Here is a 20,381-nt window from a genome sequence, read left to right as displayed (position 1 = left end):
GGGACAGCATGGGGGGGGGGGTGAGGCAGTGTCACAAGGCCGATTCCCAAGAGATTTAATGCTGAAATCAATTGGGAACTGGCCTGCGATGTATGGGCAGCCAACAGATCTCTCTCTAATCAGATTCGATCAGAAGGAGATCTCTCTTGGCCAATCTGCCCATCGTCTGATGTATGGGCACCTTTACATGGGATGATGGGGACTGGGTGGATGCATTTCAGGCTGTTAGAGGAGTCTCTCCATGTGGCAAGAGGGAACTACCCAGATGTACATAATTCACCAGTCCTACCTTACACCTTCTAGGATAGCCAAATATAACTCTAATACCTCCTCGGATTGCCCCAAATGCACTGCATCCTCCCCGTCCTATCATTTAATTTGGGAATGTCCACCCACTGCAGATCACTGGAAGCAAATAGTGCAATTATTGCATGACAAGATGGGCTGTCCTGCAGTACTCGACCCAGCTCTCTGCCTCTTGGGGTTAATAAGGCAAGATATAACACTAGGGATGCTCATTCAGATTCCGAGGAAATGCATTTTCCGAAATTCCGATCGGAAATTGCATTTCCGCATCGGAATGCGGAAATCGGTAATGCAAGTGCGGTAGGCGGATTTCCGCCGGAAATCGTGGAAATTTTAGCCGGAAATCGCGGAAATTACGCCCGAATTTAACATCGATTTTCTCAAAAACTATAAGGTCTTTTTGAAAAAAATTTTTTGCATCTTGTTCACAAGATTCAGTTTAATAAACCCTGAAAATTTGGTGTTTCTAGGACTTACAGGGGCTTTGCTAGTAACCGCTAAAGTCGGCGGATTTTTACTGTAATGTAAAATGCATGATAGTAGCAACAGCCTAGCCTTCCCAGATATTCAAACCCCCAAATGACCCAAATAACACACTGGACACCATGATTGGATTTAATAGGCCAAAGCAGCCCGTTTATTTACCAAACATTACTTAAGAACTTAAACGTAGATCCAGAGAGCTGAGGTAAGGGGGTCCGAGATTCTCCTTAAGTTGACATCGAGGATAACTGGCAAGCAGCCTGAAACCGGCCCCTAGCCGCAGTCACCGGCACAGGGACAGCTGCATGCCCACCGAGTAACTCTCACTTGCTGATACGATAAACGGGTGATTTGCACCTGAGGCAAATTCCCCACAAAATTCACCAACCTTCGGAGCCCCTACCCCTCCTGCTGCAATGACAAAGATGAAACATTTCAAGAAAATAACAAACTAACAGCCTACAAAAAAAAAAAAAAAAAAACGAGGGAGGGAGGGTGGGAGCTTCTCACCAACCGTCCAACTGAAGTGTCTCCGCCCCCCGCCTTCCTTAATCCCAAACCCCGGGAACCTCCCCCACTAGCCCAACCTCTTCCTACTCCTACCTATTAACCCCTTCCTTCCAGGCAGGCTACACTATCATGTGTAGGCCCTCCTGATTACGTTGCACTTCACCTCCAGGCCTTGTCTTGATAGTAGCAACAGCCTAGCCTTCCCAGATATTCAAACCCCCAAATGACCCAAATAACACACTGGTGCATATGGACTGTTATCCTAACTGCACTGGGGCACATGAACTGTTTTAACTGCACTGGGGCTAAATGAACTGCTTGTTAGCTGCACTGGTGCATATGGACTGTTATTCTAACCGCACTGGGGCATATGAACTGTTTTTAACTGCACTGGGGCTAATGAACTGCTTGTTAGCTGCACTGGTGCATATGGACTGTTATTTTAACTGCACTGGGGCAAATGAACTGTTATTTAACCGCACTGGGGCAAATGAACTGTTATTAACTGCACTGGGGCAAATGAACTGTAATTTAACTGCACTGGGGCAAATGGACCATTATTTAACTGCACTGGGGCAAATTGACCATTATTTAACTGCATTGGGGAAACGGACTGCTATTTAACTGCATGGCGGCACATGGTCTGTCATCCAACTACTTAAACTGAAATGTGGCACACTGATTGCTGTTAACTGCACTGTAGCATATAGACTGCTATTAACTGCCACTCTGCAGACTCCCACTGAGTGGGTTCTACACCCATGGATCCCACATGGCACCCCCCACACACCACCTACTCTAGAGCACAACTCCTCACATGGGAACACACTGTAGCCCCACACCCAGAGGACAGCTTCCTGTCCAACGCCGTATGGAGCCACGTCCAGAAAATCACTGCCCCCGAGCTGGAACCCCGCACAAGCCGGCGACACAGAGGCTGTCGAGCAGGCGCACGGGCTAGATTGAAGAGGAAAGGCCTGCGGTCAGCCATCCCTGCAGCCCTCCTCGCAAATGTCCGCTCCCTCCCCAACAAGCTGGACGAACTGAGACTCCTCGGGGACAAACGCGAACTTGGCAATAACACCCCAATCCTTTGCTTTACAGAAACATGGCTCAATGATAACATCCCTGATAGCGCACTACATCTCCCAGGCTTCAGCCTCATCCGCGCAGACCGTGACAGCACCCTCACGGGGAAAAAGAAAGGGGGAGGCATCTGTTTCTACATTAGCTCTGCTTGGTGCTCCAACTCCACTGTACTCGCGAAGAAATGCACACCAGAACTAGAGCTCCTTCTGGTAAATTGCAGGCCGACATACTCACCCAGGGAGTTCTCCTCCTTCGTTCTCGCTGGTGTGTATATCCCACCTGATGCTGAAGTAAAAAATGCCCTGAGGGAGCTCAGCGACACTGTCATGCAGTGGGAGACGGCCCTCCCGGACTCACTGTTCATCGTCATGGGCGATTTCAACAAGGCCAACCTCTGCCAAGAGCTTCCCCGCTTCTATCAGCACGTCACCTGCCCCACCAGGCATGCCAACACACTGGACCACTGTTATACGGTCCTGAAGGATGCATACAAAGCCTCCCCTTGGGCAGCCCTAGGCTCATCCGATCATTGTCTCATACACCTGATACCAACTTACAGGAGACGCCTGGAGACATCGAAACCGGTCCTCAAATCCTCCAAAGTGTGGTCAAGCGAAGCGAAGCTACAACTTCAGGCATGCTTCGACTGCACAGACTGGCAGATCCTGGAATCCCCAAACTTGGACGAATGGGCAGACAATGTTACCTCATACATTAACTTCTGTGAGAATCACTGCATACCAACGAAAACCTTTAAACTCTATCCTAACGACAAACCGTGGTTCTCAAAAAAACTACGGCAACTGCGCAGAAGCAAAGAGGACGCGCACAAGTCAGGAAACCGGGATGAATACAGAAGGGCCAGAAATGACCTGAACAGAGAACTGAGGGCTGCCAAGAAGGGCTATGCGGATAAACTGGAACAGTACCTCTCCTCAAGCGACTCTCGAGCTGTGTGGAAAGGGCTCAAGGCCGCCACCAACTATAAGCCTCCCCTGCAGCACGCAACACCGAGTGCTGAGCTCGCCGAGAATCTCAGTGAATTCTACTGTAGATTTGAGAACCAGTCTCCTCCACAGCAACAGGCACCTCCCCCCTCCCCTGCCCCCGAGGCCCCAAGACCAAACTCGCCCCTTCCACCGGTGAACGAGGCGGATGTTCTGCAACACTTGTTGAGGATAAATGTCAGGAAAGCCTCTGGCCCGGACGGTGTGTCACCAGCCTGCCTGAAAACCGGCGCACGACAGCTCGCCCCTATTCTTTCATCCATCTTCAACAAGTCCCTTCAGAGTGGGAAAGTCCCCGCATGCTTCAAGAGGTCCACCATCATCCCTGTCCCCAAAAAGCAAGGCGCCACCGACCTCAACAACTTCAGGCCCGTGGCACTTACATCAGTCATCATGAAGACTCTTGAAAGGATGGTGCTCCCCCTCCTCAAGCTCACCACTGAGGCCCTGCTGGATCAGCACCAGTACGCATACAGAGCAAACAGGTCCACTGACGACGCCATCAATATCTGCCTGGAGCTCGTCCATGAACATCTGGACAAACCCGGCACGTATGCCAGGATCCTCCTTCTTGACTTCAGCTCAGCATTCAATACCATCAGCCCCAAAGTACTACAGGAGAACCTTGCCGCACTCGGGGTCCACCCCACTCTATGCCTGTGGATCACAGACTTCCTCACCAACAGATCCCAGGTTGTAAAGCTAGGCACCATCTCCTCTCATCCCCGGATTACAAATATAGGAGCACCACAAGGGTGCGTCCTGTCGCCGTTCCTGTTCTCCCTCTACACGAATGCTTGCAGATCCACAGCAGACTCCGTCAAAGTGATCAAATTCGCCGACGACACCACCATTGTCGGCCTCATCACTAAAAATGACGAGGAAGCGTACCGCCACCAGGTTGAGAGCATCTGCCACTGGTGCAGGGAGAACGGGCTGGTCCTAAACACGGCAAAAACTGTTGAGATGATTGTTGATTTCAGGAAGCACGCCAGCGCCCCCCCTCCAATTCGGATCGATGACAAAGAAGTTGAAAGAGTTCCCTGTGTCCGACTTCTGGGCACAACCATCTCAAACGACCTGAAGTGGAAGGCAAACACCTCCTCCATCCAGAGGAAAGCCCAGCAGAGGTTATTCTTTCTCCGTCAACTGAAGAAGTTCGGATTGTCCCCGAAACTTCTGACCAGCTTCTACTCTGCTACAATTGCATCTGTCCTCTGCTCTTCCATCCTAGTCTGGTACGCCAGCTCCTCCGCCAGCGACAGACACAAATTACAGAGTGTCATCAGATCAGCGGAGAGAATTATAGGAAAACCGCTACCTGCTCTGGACCTCCTCTACCACTCAAGGCTGAGCTCTAGAGCTTGGAGGATTGTAAATGACCCCTCGCACCCAGGCAACCGTTTTTTCAGCCAGCTTCCTTTGGGCCGGAGGTACCGGTCCATCTACACCAGGACCACTAGACACAGAAATAGCTTCTTCCCCTCAGCTGTAAACTCACTAAACTCACACCACGCACTCCCCACCACAACGTGATCATGTACTGCCGCCACACATATCCCTCACACACCTGAGTGCTGTGTATCTATGCAAAATTTGGAAATGTAAATGTAAATTGAGTGTTGAATGTTGTCTCTGTATGTAATATCTGATATAGTGTTGATCCTTTTGATGTATTCTGTGTACCCTATCCTACCTGTATCTGTACGTGCCAAGACCAATTCCGGGCACGACCCAGTCGTGCTTGGCGAAAATAAAGATTCTGATTCTGATTCTGATTCTGACACCATGATTGGATTTAATAGGCCAAAGCAGCCCGTTTATTTACCAAACATTACTTAAGAACTTAAACGTAGATCCAGAGAGCTGAGGTAAGGGGGTCCGAGATTCTCCTTAAGTTGACATCGAGGATAACTGGCAAGCAGCCTGAAACCGGCCCCTAGCCGCAGTCACCGGCACAGGGACAGCTGCATGCCCACCGAGTAACTCTCACTTGCTGATACGATAAACGGGTGATTTGCACCTGAGGCAAATTCCCCACAAAATTCACCAACCTTCGGAGCCCCTACCCCTCCACCACGAACCGGCGTGACCCCTCATGCCAGAGAGGCCCACACCCTCAAAGCTCTCTGAATGCCCTCTTCTATACCTAATGCCCATAAATCAGAGCCAATGTCGTTCAAGTGAACGCCATCACCACTCAGGAGTAACTGAAGATCGCTTTCGAGCTCCACGTGCCTGATCGCCACCCCCCCCATTGTGAACTACAAACCTTGCTACCTCTTTATTCAGCTTGACCCTTGCTTTATTAATTCTGCTCACTGACCTCGCTAATCTCCATGTGGACCTGGCTACCACGTCCGACCATACAACAACTGTGGCCGGGAACTCTCTCTTAAGTCTTAAAAAATCAAACTTAATATCTCGAATTATGGTCCTGGTTGATTTTGCTGCAATATCGTTGCCCCCGACATGCAAGACCAGCACGTCCGGGGCCCTGTCCCACTCTGCATGTCTGCGGATCTCGGGCAAAACCCGAGCCCAGAGCATGCCCGGGAATCCCAACCAGCGTATACGGACCTCTTGCCGAGGGAAACCAAGTTGCCGCCCCTCCGGGCGAACCGCAGCTCTTCTTGCACCCCTAGCGACATAGGAATGTCCGAATATCCACACTAATATTGGATTCCCTGCAAGACATAAAAGAAAAAGAAACAAAACAAAACTAATATCGTCCCCTGGAAAAACTGATGCTCAAATCAAATGAGGTCTAACATATGACCTATATCTCATAGAATCCCATCTGCCTATTCTCTTCACAACCTCCTCACTAAGCCCCCATCTCGCCGCCTCTGTTGCTGCACCTATTCGAAACGAGTGGGAGGCGAACGCGCCCGCCGGAAGGCCCGAACGTTGAAGGCACTTGCGAAATATGGCCGTAAACTGAAAACGGGTCAAAGGTGACCCGTCCGAATGCACTAAAAAGACCGGAGCCAATAGCGGCCTGAGTGGCAAGAAGCGTAACACGTTCTTCCGTGGGCAAAGTGACCCCCCAATTTTGAACAAAGTGATCAACTTTCCTTTTCCCTGGCGATCCGTTTTTGATTTACGCAGCATAATCGACACGGCTCCCTCCTGAACCGAAACGTCACCGGCGAGGATGCCTCCCACTGCCGACTTGGACCTGCTGACCAGTTCCCCCACCCTGAACGCCCCGAAAAATGCCAAAACGAACGCAGTACTGAAAAGAACCACTTCGCTATGACTAGAGCATACTCCCTGCAAGGCAAGCACTACCTTATTTAACACCTCGAATGTAACCGGGCGTCTAGTATCCCTTCTCACTGACCCTACCCTAAAACCTTTCATCGCCTGCACTACCCTGAAATCCTTTGACACATCCCTCTGACCCCTAAGCTTGAACAAGAAGGCCAATGCCGCCAACTTTTTTGACATGGCCGCAGCCGACGTGCCCTCCGCGAAATTCTTTCCCACGAAATACAGGAGCAGGCACGATCGATCATCATCAGAGGAGCAGTCACCTACCTGAGCCGCCAAAGCGTCCCACGCCTTCCACACCGGCGCGACGACTCTGATAGTGACCTGTTAATCAGCTGGGAAATCACCCGAAAGGAATCAACCACATCCTCTCTGGACAAGGAACCCCACTCTCTTCCGCCGTAGGCGCTGCTGCACGGAACTTGTCCCACTGGAAGCGAGAGAGGGCATCAGCAATGATGTTGTCGACCCCCGGCAAATGTACAGCAAAAATGCAAATATTGAACCGCAAACACAACAGAACCAACTGCCTCATAACCCGTATCACTGGCGGCGAGGAGGCAGAGAACTTATTTACTGCCAATACAACGCCTAAATTGTCACAGTTAAAGCAAATCCGTTTGTTCGCCAGACGCGGCCCCACAGCTCCAACGCAACAGCTATTGGAAACAATTCCAATAGCACTAGGTTTGCCGTGAAACCCGCCTCCACCCAGGACTCATCCCATGTGGAAGCGCACCACTCACCTGCCATAAAAATTCCGAAACCGTGAGACCCAGATGCATCCGTAAACAGCTCGATGCTGAAGTTACTCACCTCCTTTTCCATCCAGAGGGAACGCCCATTAAAATCCTGTAAGAAGGTTAGCCAAACCTTCAGATCCTCCTTCATGTCTGCTGTCAACCGAATCCTGTGGTGAGGTGACGAAGCCCCGGCAGTCGCGCTCGACAGGCGCCTGCAGAAGATACGGCCCATCGGCATAATCCTGCAGGCAAAATTCAATTTGCCCAGCAAGGATTGCAAGTCCCTTAAAGTGACCTTACGCCTCCCCGCTATCCCATGGATAGTGAGCTGGAGGTCCTTGACCTTGTCGATTGGGAGGCTGCATTCCATTGCAGCAGTGTCAATCTGTACTCCCAAGAATTTTAACGACGTTGTCGGGCCCTCTGTTTTGGCTGATGCCAAAGGAATACCAAAATCCTTACAAATCTGGGACATGGTGGCTAACGCGGAAGCACAATCTGCCGAGTCCGCCGCCCCCATAAACAAAAAATCGTCCAGGTAATGTACAACAGAACGCACCCCTGAGACTTCACGGACGACCCATTCAACAAAACAACTGAACTTCTCAAAAAATGAACAAGAGATAGCACAGCCCATAGGGAGGCAAAGATCTATGAAATATTTCTTCTCCCAAACAATCCCTAACAACCTAAAACTAGACGGATGAACTGGCAGTAGCCTAAACGCAGACTCAATGTCTGTTTTTGCTAACAGGGAGCCCTGACCCAACCTCTTCACCCACCGGAGAGCTACATCAAATGAAGTATACACAACTGATGTGTCCTGTTCTGCCAAGCCATCGTTGACAGAGGACCCTTTTGGATACGACAAGTGATGTATGAGGCGGAACGCGCCCCGCTCCTTCTTTGGGACCACACCCAATGGTGACATTATTAGGCCAGGCAGTGGGCAAACATCAAATGGCCCTGCCACACGCCCCACTGCAATCTCTTTTTCCAATTTCGAAGCCACCACATCAGGCAAGTCGTTAGCCGATCTTAGGTTCCTGTGGCACCCCTCGCCCTGAGATGCGCATTGGCTGGGTATGATGAAACCCTCTGTAAACCCCAACCGCAAGAATGCCACATCTTCCGCCCGCGGGTACTTACATAGAAACGGCTCCATCCTTTGCACCCTCACCGGCGTCCTCCCTCTTGCCTCCAGAATCCGATGCCCTACCTCTCTTTTGCTTATAACATCTGGTCGCGGGGTGCGATCCGCCACACCCGGAACACTCGTGCTTAAAACGACACGAGGAACCAAATCGACAGGAGCCATCGTTAAATTGCCAGCATATGCCCTTGGTCCTACTGCCTGATTTTCCCGTGGGACCTGTATTGTCCTGCCCTCGAAAGGACTGCTGCCCGGTTGATGGAATCATTAAACTCATCCACAACTCTATATCCTTGTGGTTCCAGCACACTGAAGGCCGAACCGCTTTTCTCTGCCGGAATGCCTCATCATATTTTAACCAAGCATCCCCCCCATACCTCCTATATGCCTCCCCAATTGCGTTCTGGTAGCAGAAGAGAGCCGAACAGCACTCCGGATTCTTTTCCCCAATCACGCATGCAAGAATTTCGAAAGCTTGCAACCAATTCTGGAACGTGCGTGGAATCAACCTATACCTACGCCGCTCCTCCTCCTCTTTTTTGGATTCAGTCGATTTCACTTTATCCAAGTTGAACTTTGCCAAGTGAAGCAGAGAGAATATCTCCACAAACTCACCCTTCCAAATGCGCTCACGAACTTCAGCCTTGAGGTGGACCCCCAGCGGCCCGCTAAGGCAGACGTACATTTCTGACTTCGCCGCGTCCGCTAATCTCATGACTTCAGCCTCTCCCGATTTTGCACCCTCCCCCTCAGATTCATTAGTCTGTACCGCTACTTCCGTGCTGCCCGGATCACTTACAGGCAACACCACCTGTGCTTGCACCTGTCGAACGCCCGTACTTGTTGCGGCAGCCCCTACTAAGGCTGTCACACCCCCTGCTGAGCAGTTGCTCCAACGCCATCCCCTGCGACCCTTGTTTGCTGCAATCCCATCTGGGGAGCCCCCCAGAAGGGCGGCTGCGCCAAAGACTGACCCGCCCAAGCCCCCGCCGGCGAACCGATAACTGCTGAAGGGCCCGCCAGCAAGCTTTTCATGCCAGCCATAAATGATTCTAACGCTGGGAGTATAGTTGCCTGAGCGCTCCCTGCCCAGCCCCCACCTACTGGTGCCTGCCCCCCTTGCACCCCAAACCCCACATCGCATAACACATTGGCAGAATGCTGATTAATGGTGGCCTCACCTGGTGGCGCAGGGGTGACAACCTGCCCGACCGCTGATCCGGATCCTGCCGTGCTCGCGCCTGCCGTCAAGTCGCTGCGTCCTGCGACCGTCCCGCTCTGTTGCTGATCCCCCTGCGCAGTCTGGCCTCCACTCTGCGCTGCTCTCTGATCCTCCCCGCTCCTGGTGCCGGCTGCTGGAACACTTCCACCCCCTCTGCTGCTGCCGCTGGATGGCATGCTCGGCTGGGCCACCGCCGTGCTCGGAGAGGAATTCCTCCCGGCTGACCCACCTGCCGCCGATTGCCTCTTGGCAGGGGGCGCCGGAGGGTCACGAACGGGGCTCCCACTTCTCCTCTGCGACCTCGAGGTCGGATCCGGGCTAAGCCTGTCAGGCGGTCTGGATGTCCTCCGCGCCGGCTCCTGCTGCTGCCCGCTGGGACCCGCAGACACAGCGGCCAACTGGATGTTGACCCAATCCGGCCTCCTGGACGCCGCCTCGGCTCGGATCCGGTCGATCAAGGCCTCGATGTCGGACATGCTGGTACGTAGCTTCTCACCAACCGTCCAACTGAAGTGTCTCCGCCCCCCGCCTTCCTTAATCCCAAACCCCGGGAACCTCCCCCACTAGCCCAACCTCTTCCTACTCCTACCTATTAACCCCTTTCTTCCAGGCAGGCTACACTATCATGTGTAGGCCCTCCTGATTACGTTGCACTTCACCTCCAGGCCTTGTCTGAAAATCTGCATCTGCCTATTTTCTGCATTTACATTACAGTAAAAATCCGCCGAATTTAGCGGTTAATAGCAAAGCCCCCGTAAGTCCTAGAAACACCAAATTTTCAGGGTTTATTAAACAGAATCTTCTGAACAAGATGCAAAAACAAGTTTTCAAAAAGACCTTATAGTTTTTGAGAAAATCGATGTTAAAGTCAGGCGGAATTTCCGCGATTTCCAGCGGAAATTCCGCATTGGAATGCGGAAATCGGTAGCGGAAAGCGGAATCGGTAATTGGCAATGGCGGAATGCGGACTTACCGCGGAATCGGAAATTGGCCTTTCCGACCATCCCTATATAACACAGATATGGCTCCCAGCTGCACCACCTACATTCCATGAATGGGTGGCAAGAGTGGACCGTGCCCAGGGCTGGATTTGTAGGCTCGGTTCACATTAGGCTGTTTTCAGCCTACGTTCTGCTCCGATGAGCGGAGCGCAGCAGCCGCAGCAATGCTTTCCCTATGGGAAAGTTCACATTGCTACGTTCCCTGCGTTCCGCTCATCCAGGCGGACGTTCCCGACATATCGGGACCTTGCGTTCCCGTTCTGCTCACGGAGCGGAACGCAAGCGTATGGGCGGATGCGTCGTAATGTGAACCTGGCCGTACTCTTTACCGCCCAAGGCGAATGTCACCAGCCGCCCTCTCATTCAGTACAGCTCGCCTCCACACTGCTGCAGCCATCAGTGTCACTCACTTCTCTACTCGTCTCCAGTGCAGAAGCTCCCTCTTCCCCTCCATCTCCAATGCTGCCCAAGTCCATAGTCGCCTGCCACAATGAAAATGTGCACAGAGAGCAAGGTGGCTGGCAGCTCGCCTGATCTCCCTGTATTGCAGCATTTGCAAGCTTGCAAATGCTGCACCAATTTAGCCTGCTGTTTTGGTGCCCCTGCTCCTGTGGTGCCCTAGGCCATGGCCTAGGAGGCCTTGGCTTAAATCCGGCCCTGACCCAGCCCTTCCATATAAGAAATTGGAATATCTGCATAGGGCTAAGTTCTATCTTATTTGGGATAGATGGATTCCAAAAGATACATATGCATATCTTTGTGTGGGCTCTTTTACACAACATGCGACTGATGTGATTGTACATGCAATTCTGAAGTCCTGTATGCTGTGTTTTTTTTCTTTTGTTGCTAGCATTCAGTGAAAATTGCAAATCGGAATCGCAAATCAAAATTACAATTTGCAGCGTAAAAGAAGCCTGTCATTTACATGCGACATTCCAGTGTGTATACGCCCTGTTCTCTATCTTGTAATATTCACTTGTATGCTATTTGTATATTTTGATTATCTGTGCCAGACCTGATCTCATGCCATAATAGTACACTGCCTACCAGGATACAAAAACCAAATTCAAGACACTGGCCTCAAATTACTAAGCTTATCTCCTGTCTTTAATAATGTTTCTAGAGTTGTCACCATGGTGACGAGGCATGTAGTATTCAGGAAACATTTTACCTCAGGCAAACCTAAAGTTAACTCTTCTGTCTTTAAGTTAACTCTTCAATCCTTAAAATAACTCCAGAATTCTAAAGTTAAAGATAGGCTGTTAATTAACTGCTGTGAAAATAACTACAGAAGAGGTAACTTAACTACAGAGGCGGTAGCTTAACCACTTAAGGACCGCCCCCAGCCGATGGGCGGCGGCAAAGTCCGGGCCCAAACGACCGCAATACGCCCATCGGCGGGGGTGGCTCCGGGAGTGGCTATGCGGCGATCGCGTCATTTGTGACGCGATCAGCCGCCGGGGACTGGCTCCGCCCACCGCTCGCTGTAACCCGCCGGCCGTTCGGAAGCGCCGGCGGGTTACTAGCTGCCCGATCGCCGCACGGAAAGTGTATAATAGGCTTTGTAATGTATACAAAGCCTATTATCCGAGGGACCACCAGGGCAGGCTGCAGCCACCCTAGTCTGCACCCAAGCACACTGATTCCCCCCCCCTGCCCCCTGATCGCCCACAGCACCCCTCAGACCCCCCCCCCCTGCCCACCCCCCAGACCACTGTTTGCACCCAATCACCCCCCTAATCACCCATCAATCACTCCCTGTCACTATCTGTCAACGCTATTTTTTTTTTTAGTCCCTAATCTGCCCCCTACTCCCTCCTGATCACCCCCCACCCCTCAGATTCTCCCCAGACCCCCCCCCCCCCCGTGTAATGTATGCATCTATCCCCCCTGATCACCTGTCAATCACCTGTCAATCACCCGTCAATCACCCGTCAATCACCCGTCAATCACCCGTCAATCACCCCCTGTCACTGCCACCCATCAATCAGCCCCTAACCTGCCCCTTGCGGGCAATCTGATCACCCACCCACACCAATAGATCGCCCGCAGATCCGACATCAGATCACCTCCCAAATGCAGTGTTTACATCTCTTCTCTCCTCTAAACACCCACTAATTACCCATCAATCACCCCCTATCACCACCTGTCACTGTTACCCATCAGATTAGACCCTAATCTGCCCCTTGCGGGCACCCAATCACCCGCCCACACGCTCAGATTGCCCTCAGACCCCCCCTTATCAATTCGCCAGTGCAATATTTACATCTGTTATTCCCTGTAATAACCCACTGATCACCTGTCAATCACCCATCAATCACCCCCTGTCACTGCCACCCATCAATCACCCCCTGTCACTGCCACCCATCAATCAGCCCCTAACCTGCCCCTTGTGGGCAATCTGATCACCCACCCACACCAATAGATCGCCCGCAGATCCGACATCAGATCACCTCCCAAATGCAGTGTTTACATCTCTTCTCTCCTCTAAACACCCACTAATTACCCATCAATCACCCATCAATCACCCCCTATCACCACCTGTCACTGTTACTCATCAGATTAGACCCTAATCTGCCCCTTGCGGGCACCCAATCACCCGCCCACACGCTCAAATTGCCCTCATACCCCCCCTTATCAATTCGCCAGTGCAATATTTACATCTGTTATTCCCTGTAATAACCCACTGATCACCTGTCAATCACCCATCAATCACCCCCTGTCACTGCCACCCATCAATCACCCCCTGGCACTGCCACCCATCAATCAGCCCCTAACCTGCCCCTTGCGGGCAATCTGATCACCCACCCACACCAATAGATCGCCCGCAGGTCCGACATCAGATCACCTCCCAAGTGCAGTGTTTACATCTCTTCTCTCCTCTAAACACCCACTAATCACCCATCAATCACCCCCTATCACCACCTGTCACTGTTACCCATCAGATTAGACCCTAATCTGCCCCTAGGGCACCCAATCACCCGCCCACACCTCAGAACGCCCTCAGACCCCAGCCCTGATCACCTCGCCAGTGCATTGCTTGCATCTATTTCCCCCCTCTAATCACACCTTGAGACACCCATCAATCACCTCCTGTCACCCCCTAGCACACCTACCCATCAGATCAGGCCCTAATTTGCCCCGTGTGGGCTCCTGATCACTCGGCCAAACCCTCAGATCCCCCTCAGACCCCCTTCCAATCACCTCCCCAGTGCATTGATTGCATCTATTTTCCCCTCTAACCGCCCCCTGAGACACCCATCAATCACCTCCTGTCACCCCCCTAGCACTCCTATCCATCAGAACAGGCCCAATACATCCTGTCATCTAAGAGGCCACCCTGCTTATGACCGGTTCCACAAAATTTGCCCCCTCATAGACCACCTGTCATCAAAATTTGCAGATGCTTATACCCCTGAACAGTCATTTTGAGGCATTTGTTTTCTAGACTACTCCTCGCGGTTTAGGGCCCCTAAAATGCCAGGGCAGTATAGGAACCCCACAAGTGACCCCATTTTAGAAAGAAGACACCCCAAGGTATTCTGTTAGGTGTATGATGAGTTCATAGAAGATTTTATTTTTTGTCAAAAGTTAGCGGAAATTGGATTTTTATTGTTTTTTTCACAAAGTGTCATTTTTCACTAACTTGTGACAAAAAATAAAATCTTCTACGAACTCACCATACCCCTAACGGAATACCTTGGGGTGTCTTCTTTCTAAAATGGGGTCACTTGTGGGGTTCCTATACTGCCCTGGCATTTTAGGGGCCCTAAACCGTGAGAAGTAGTCTAGAAAACAAATGCCTCAAAATGACCTGTGAATAGGACGTTGGGCCCCTTAGCGCACCTAGGCTGCAAAAAAGTGTCACACATGTGGTATCGCCGTACTCAGAAGAAGTAGTATAATGTGTTTTGGGGTGTATTTTTATACATACCCATGCTGGGTGGGAGAAATCTCTCTGTAAATGGACAATTGTGTGTAAAAAAAATCAAATAATTGTCATTTACAGAGATATTTCTCCCACCCAGCATGGGTATGTGTAAAAATACACCCCAAAACACATTATAATACTTCTCCCGAGTACGGCGATACCACATGTGTGGCACTTTTTTGCACCCTAACTGCGCTAAGGGGCCCAAAGTCCAATGAGTACCTTTAGGATTTCACAGGTCATTTTGCGACATTTGGTTTCAAGACTACTCCTCACGGTTTAGGGCCCCTAAAATGCCAGGGCAGTATAGGAATCCCACAAATGACCCCATTTTAGAAAGAAGACACCCCAAGGTATTCCGTTAGGAGTACGGTGAGTTCATAGAAGATTTTATTTTTTGTCACAAGTTAGCGGAAAATGACACTTTGTGAAAAAAAAAATTAAAATCAATTTCTGCTAACTTGTGACAAAAAAAAAAAAATCTTCTATGAACTCACCATACTCCTAACGGAATACCTTGGGGTGTCTTCTTTCTAAAATGGGGTAATTTGTGGGGTTCCTATACTGTCCTGGCATTTTAGGGGCCCTAAACCGTGAGGAGTAGTCTTGAAACCAAATTTCTCAAAATGACCTGTGAAATCCTAAAGGTACTCATTGGACTTTGGGCCCCTTAGCGCAGTTAGGGTGCAAAAAAGTGCCACACATGTGGTATTGCCGTACTCAGGAGAAGTAGTATAATGTGTTTTGGGGTGTATTTTTCCACATACCCATGCTGAGTGGGAGAAATATCTCTATAAATAGACAATTGTGTGTAAAAAAAAATAAAAAATTGTCATTTACGGAGATATTTCTCCCACCCAGCATGGGTATGTGTAAAAATACACCCCAAAACACATTATACTACTTCTCCTGAGTACGGCAATACCACATGTGTGGCACTTTTTTGAAGCCTAACTGCGCTAAGGGGCCCAAAGTCCAATGAGCATCTTTAGGCTTTACAGGGGTCCTTACAATTAGGCACCCCCCAAAATGCCAGGACAGTGAACACACCCCACAAATGACCCCATTTTGGAAAGTAGACACTTCAAGGTATTCAGAGAGGAGCATAGTGAGTCCGTGGCAGATTTCATTTTTTTTTGTCGCAAGTTAGAAGAAATGGAAACTTTTTTTTTTTTTCTTTTTTGTCAGAAAGTGTCATTTTCCGCTAACTTGTGACAAAAAATAAAATCTTCTATGAACGCACCATGCCTCTCACTGAATACTTTGGGATGTCTTCTTTCCAAAATGGGGTCATTTGGGGGGTATTTGTACTTTCCTGGAATTTTAGCCCCTCATGAAACCTGACAGGTGCGCAGAAAAGTCAGAGATGCTTGAAAATGGGAAAATTCACTTTTGGCACCATAGTTTGTAAACGCTATAACTTTTACCCAATCCAATAAATATACACTGAATGTTTTTTTTTTTATCAAAGACATGTAGCAGAATAACTTTCGCGCTCAAATGTATAGGAAATTTTACTTTATTTGAAAAATGTCAGCACAGAAAGTTAAAAAAAATCATTTTTTTTGCCAAAATTCATGTCTTTTTTGCTGAATATAATAAAAAGTAAAAATCGCAGGAGCAATCAAATAGCACCAAAAGAAAGCTGTATTAGTGACAAGAAAAGGAGGTAAAATTCATTTAGGTGGTAGGTCGTATGAGCGAGCAATAAACCGTGAAAGCTGCAGTGGTCTGAATGGAGAAAAAGGCTCTGGTCCTTAAGGGGCGAAAAGACTGTGGTCCTGAAGTGGTTAAGGAATGAAGAGATATGATAACTTTCTCACTGTGTGGTGGCAAGTTTTCTCTTGCCTTATTATCTCCAGCATGATCTTAGTGAAATGAGGCCACTGTATCTTTATCTGTCATGCACCAGCAGTGTTGTAAATGACTAATGCTTACTACACGGACAACTGCAGTGAGAAGAATATGGAGGCTGCCATATTTATTTCTTTTTAACCTCCCTGGCGGTTTATTAAAATCCGCCAGGGGGCAGCAAATACGTTTTTGTTTTTTTTCTTTTTCATGTAGCGAGATCAAAGAACGGGATCTCTTGGAGGGATGGCGACGGGGCGGGATGACGTCACCGACGTCATCGACGTCGTGACGTCAAACAGGAATCCGATCCACCCCACGGCGCTGCCTGGCACTGATTGGCCAGGCAGCGCACGGGGTCTGGGGGGGGGCGGCTGCTGCAACGCGTATAGCGGCGGATCGGCGGCGATCAGAGGTTACACGCAGCTAGCAAAGTGCTAGCTGCGTGTAACAAAAAAAAAATTATGCAAATCGGCCCAGCGGGGCCTGAGCGGTGCCTCCCGGCGGCATAGCCCGAACTCAGTTCGGGCTTACCGCCAGGGAGGTTAAACAATGCCAGTTGCCTGGCAGCCCTGCTGACCTCTTCGACTGCAGTAGTCTCTGAATCACATCAGAAACAAGCATGCACTGCAGCTAATCTTGTCAGATCTGACAATAATGTCAGTAACACCTGATTGGCTGCATACTTGTTCAGGGTCTATGGCTATATGTCTATAGGTTCAGCAGGAAAGCCATGCAACTAGTATTGCTTAAAAGGGAATAAACTTTTTGCTGCCTAAGGCATACTTGTGAAGATACCCCCCCCCCCCCCCCACACACACACACACAAATTGGAATGATCACACAGCACCCGACAATTTGCACTGCACGTTATAGATGCGATGAGCCCCCCAAAAAAACACCCTCAGTATAGGTAGGTAGCCAGGTATAGGTGCCCCCCTAGGTACAGTTACCCCCAGTATAGGTTAGCCAGATACAGTGGCCCCCAGCATAGGTGGAGACAAAACCCTGGAACAAGCATATGGCTAATCCAGTAAAACCTGAGTGAGGCCTAGTGCACACCAGAGCGGTTCTGCTGCGGTTTGCGATCCGTTTGCGGGTGCGGATCCGCTAGGGTAATGTATTTCAATGGGCTGGTGCACACCAGAGCGCGAGGCGTTTTGCAGAAACGCATACTCCCGGGCTGCTGCAGATTTTGGATTGCGGATGCGTTTCTGCCTCAGTGTTAAGTATAGGAAAAACGCAAACCGCTGAAAAACGGCACTTCAGAGCGGTTTGCCAGGCGTTTTTTATTACAGTAGCTGTTCAGTAACAGCTTTACTGTAACAATACATGAAATCTACTACACCAAAAACGCTTCACAAAACCGCAAAATGCTAGCTGAAACGCTATAGAAAAATAAGAAAAAGCGTTTCAAAATCTGCTAGCATTTTGCGGATCTGCTAGCGTTTTTTGGTGTGCACCAGGCCTCAGAGTACCTGATCTGCTGTATGTTCATACCAGGGTCTATGGCTAAAAGTATTAAGAGACACAGGATCAGGAGCACTGCCCCATAGTTGGTATTGTTTAAAAGGACATAAATATGACAGCCTCCATATCCCTCTCACTTTGGGTTTACTTTATTAAACCTTTTTACTTGGAAATATTTAAAAACCTCTCAGGCCTTATTAAAACTATAAACCATGTGCACATACGTGTTTCCCCACACACAGTTTCCAATCCATACCATATACTTCTCTATGCATGTTTTCAGCCATTAATTCACAATGTAGGGTGCACTTGCAGGAAATAAGTAAATGTTTATAAGATTTTGTTGCCCACAGATACAAAATGCATTAGACAAGAGCCCATTATCAGTTCTACAGCATTTCTGCATGACATAAAACAGTGAAAACAAAAAATTGTCATACTTGTTGTCATAGTATAAATGAGGCCTCTCAGGGTTTACACACTACTGAATAGTCTGAGCCCCTCCTCCCCATTTCTGTCCTGAACCTTCTCTGCTTCACATAATGAGAACTAATCAAAAATATGCTTATATGAACACTGAAAAAACAATTGCTAAATGGCTAGCATTACAGGCTTACTTATGTAAGCTTTATATCACCCTCCACCTTTACTTGGTTTGGTTTCCTGGAGAAGGACTGCTGGCCAGCCTCCCTCTGAGGACCCTCAGCAGCTGCCCTTTAAATTGCCTGATCTCATGCCATAATAGTAGTATGCTATGCTGCCTACCAGGATTAAAAAAAAACAAAACCTAATTCAAACAGAAAGAAAGCAATGCATAAGCTAACATCATTAGCAATACTTTTCTTTGTAAATAGGTGTAGTTGATATACAGACATACTCTGCACAGATAAAAACATAAAAATGTCTGACCAGAAACCAGTGGCGTAGCTAAGGAGCTGTGGGCCTCAATGCAAGTTTTACATGGGGCCCCCCAAGCACTCTATACATAACAATTGATATGACGCATCAAAACCTGCCAATGGCAACTACAGTGTCAGAGGTGCAAGAAGGGGATGGAGAACAGTTTGTTAATGCTTACCCCTATTCAAAGTATCTATAGAAGTGATTATTATGAGCACAGGACCAATAGAGAGCTAATACTGTAATTGAGGGAGGGCCCTTCGGGGCCCCTCTGGCTCAAGGGCCCCGATGCGGTGGCTACCTCTGCAACCCCTATTGCTACGCCCCTGCCAGAAACTGCCAAGCTGAAAATATCAAATGGCTAAAAGAAAAGATAAGGATTAAATGACTCAGGGATGTGTGAGTCATACACATTCACACAAATGCCAGTTCCGGATTCACAGGTACATAAAGGACACAGAAAAATGAGTAATTCATATAAGTATGAATAATGATATACATTTATATAGGTTATAGGTGCCCTGCATATGGAATACATATATGAAAAATATAATAGCTAATGCAGAGAAACCTAGTATATGATGGCACACAGCAGGATTCAAACAGTAAAATACAAAAAATAAATGATGCTTTCACCCGTTAGCTGGTTCCTCCAGTAAATGTCTGTTCAGGATTGAAGGCAGGCGCTGGAAAACACCAGCATGTGTATCACGATAGTCCGCTTTCATAAAGGGTATCACAAAAGGTACCTTAAGTTATACAGTAAAACTTCTAAATATTTACATGATTATTCATACTTATATTACGCTCCTCAATCACCCATGGATCTGAATGGAGTGTGTGTGACCTTAGCGATTTGCAGATGCCGGTCAGATTATTCAGTTTTACCCATGCAGTTTTATTTCTCTATATCTACTACATTATGGAGAAAAAAGTACTGTTAGGCATGTTTGTTAAGCAGTTCAGCATCCTGTCGGCTGCCCATGGGTGTTATTTGGGTGCAATTTCAAGGCAGCCAAATGGCAGCGGCTGTAACACCACGCATGTCAACACGGTGGCGTTATTCCGCAGGCAGAAAACCGCGACATGGCGCATCTGAGCTCGGCCACGGTACCAAGCGCTAACAAGTGCCCGGCCGGTGCTGAAAGCAAAGGACAGACAGTGAATTCACCACCTTCACCTGTCCACCTAAAATAGAGAAAGATTAAAGAAAACCTGAACTGAAAATTAAAAGTCAAAATAAACATGCACAAGTCATACTTACCTCCTGTGTAGTCTACTCCTCAATCTCTTTCTCCTCTCCTGCGTCCTGTTTGTCCACTGTGATCAATGGAATTCTCCATCCTCCATTTTGAAAATGGCCATTACACCATAACAGCTTCCTGGTCAGCACACATTTAAACTGTAGCATCGCCCACTTGAGCCATAGGGAAACATGG

The 20,381-nt window shown here is 49.0% G+C and overlaps 1 protein-coding gene across 3 annotated transcripts in view; it reads right to left on the bottom strand.

Moving 5' to 3' along the window:
- WHRN (whirlin) overlaps positions 1 to 20,381 on the bottom strand; it is a 384,594-nt gene that overhangs the window by 109,262 nt on the left and 254,951 nt on the right. Inside the window, exon 1 of one of the 3 annotated variants that reach the window (XM_068248277.1) lies at positions 18,693 to 18,723. The exons of the other annotated variants lie outside the window; for them this stretch is intronic. The gene's annotated coding sequence lies outside the window, so the exon portion shown is untranslated. Of the gene's footprint in view, positions 1 to 18,692; positions 18,724 to 20,381 lie in introns of those variants that run through there. 3 annotated transcript variants of the gene reach the window in all.

The sequence above is a fragment of the Hyperolius riggenbachi genome, chromosome 8 (assembly GCF_040937935.1).
Source record: "Hyperolius riggenbachi isolate aHypRig1 chromosome 8, aHypRig1.pri, whole genome shotgun sequence".
Taxonomy (NCBI): Eukaryota; Metazoa; Chordata; class Amphibia; order Anura; family Hyperoliidae; genus Hyperolius; species Hyperolius riggenbachi.
The sequence above is the reverse complement of the archived record's forward strand: the minus strand, read 5'-3'. Positions and strand labels throughout refer to the sequence as shown.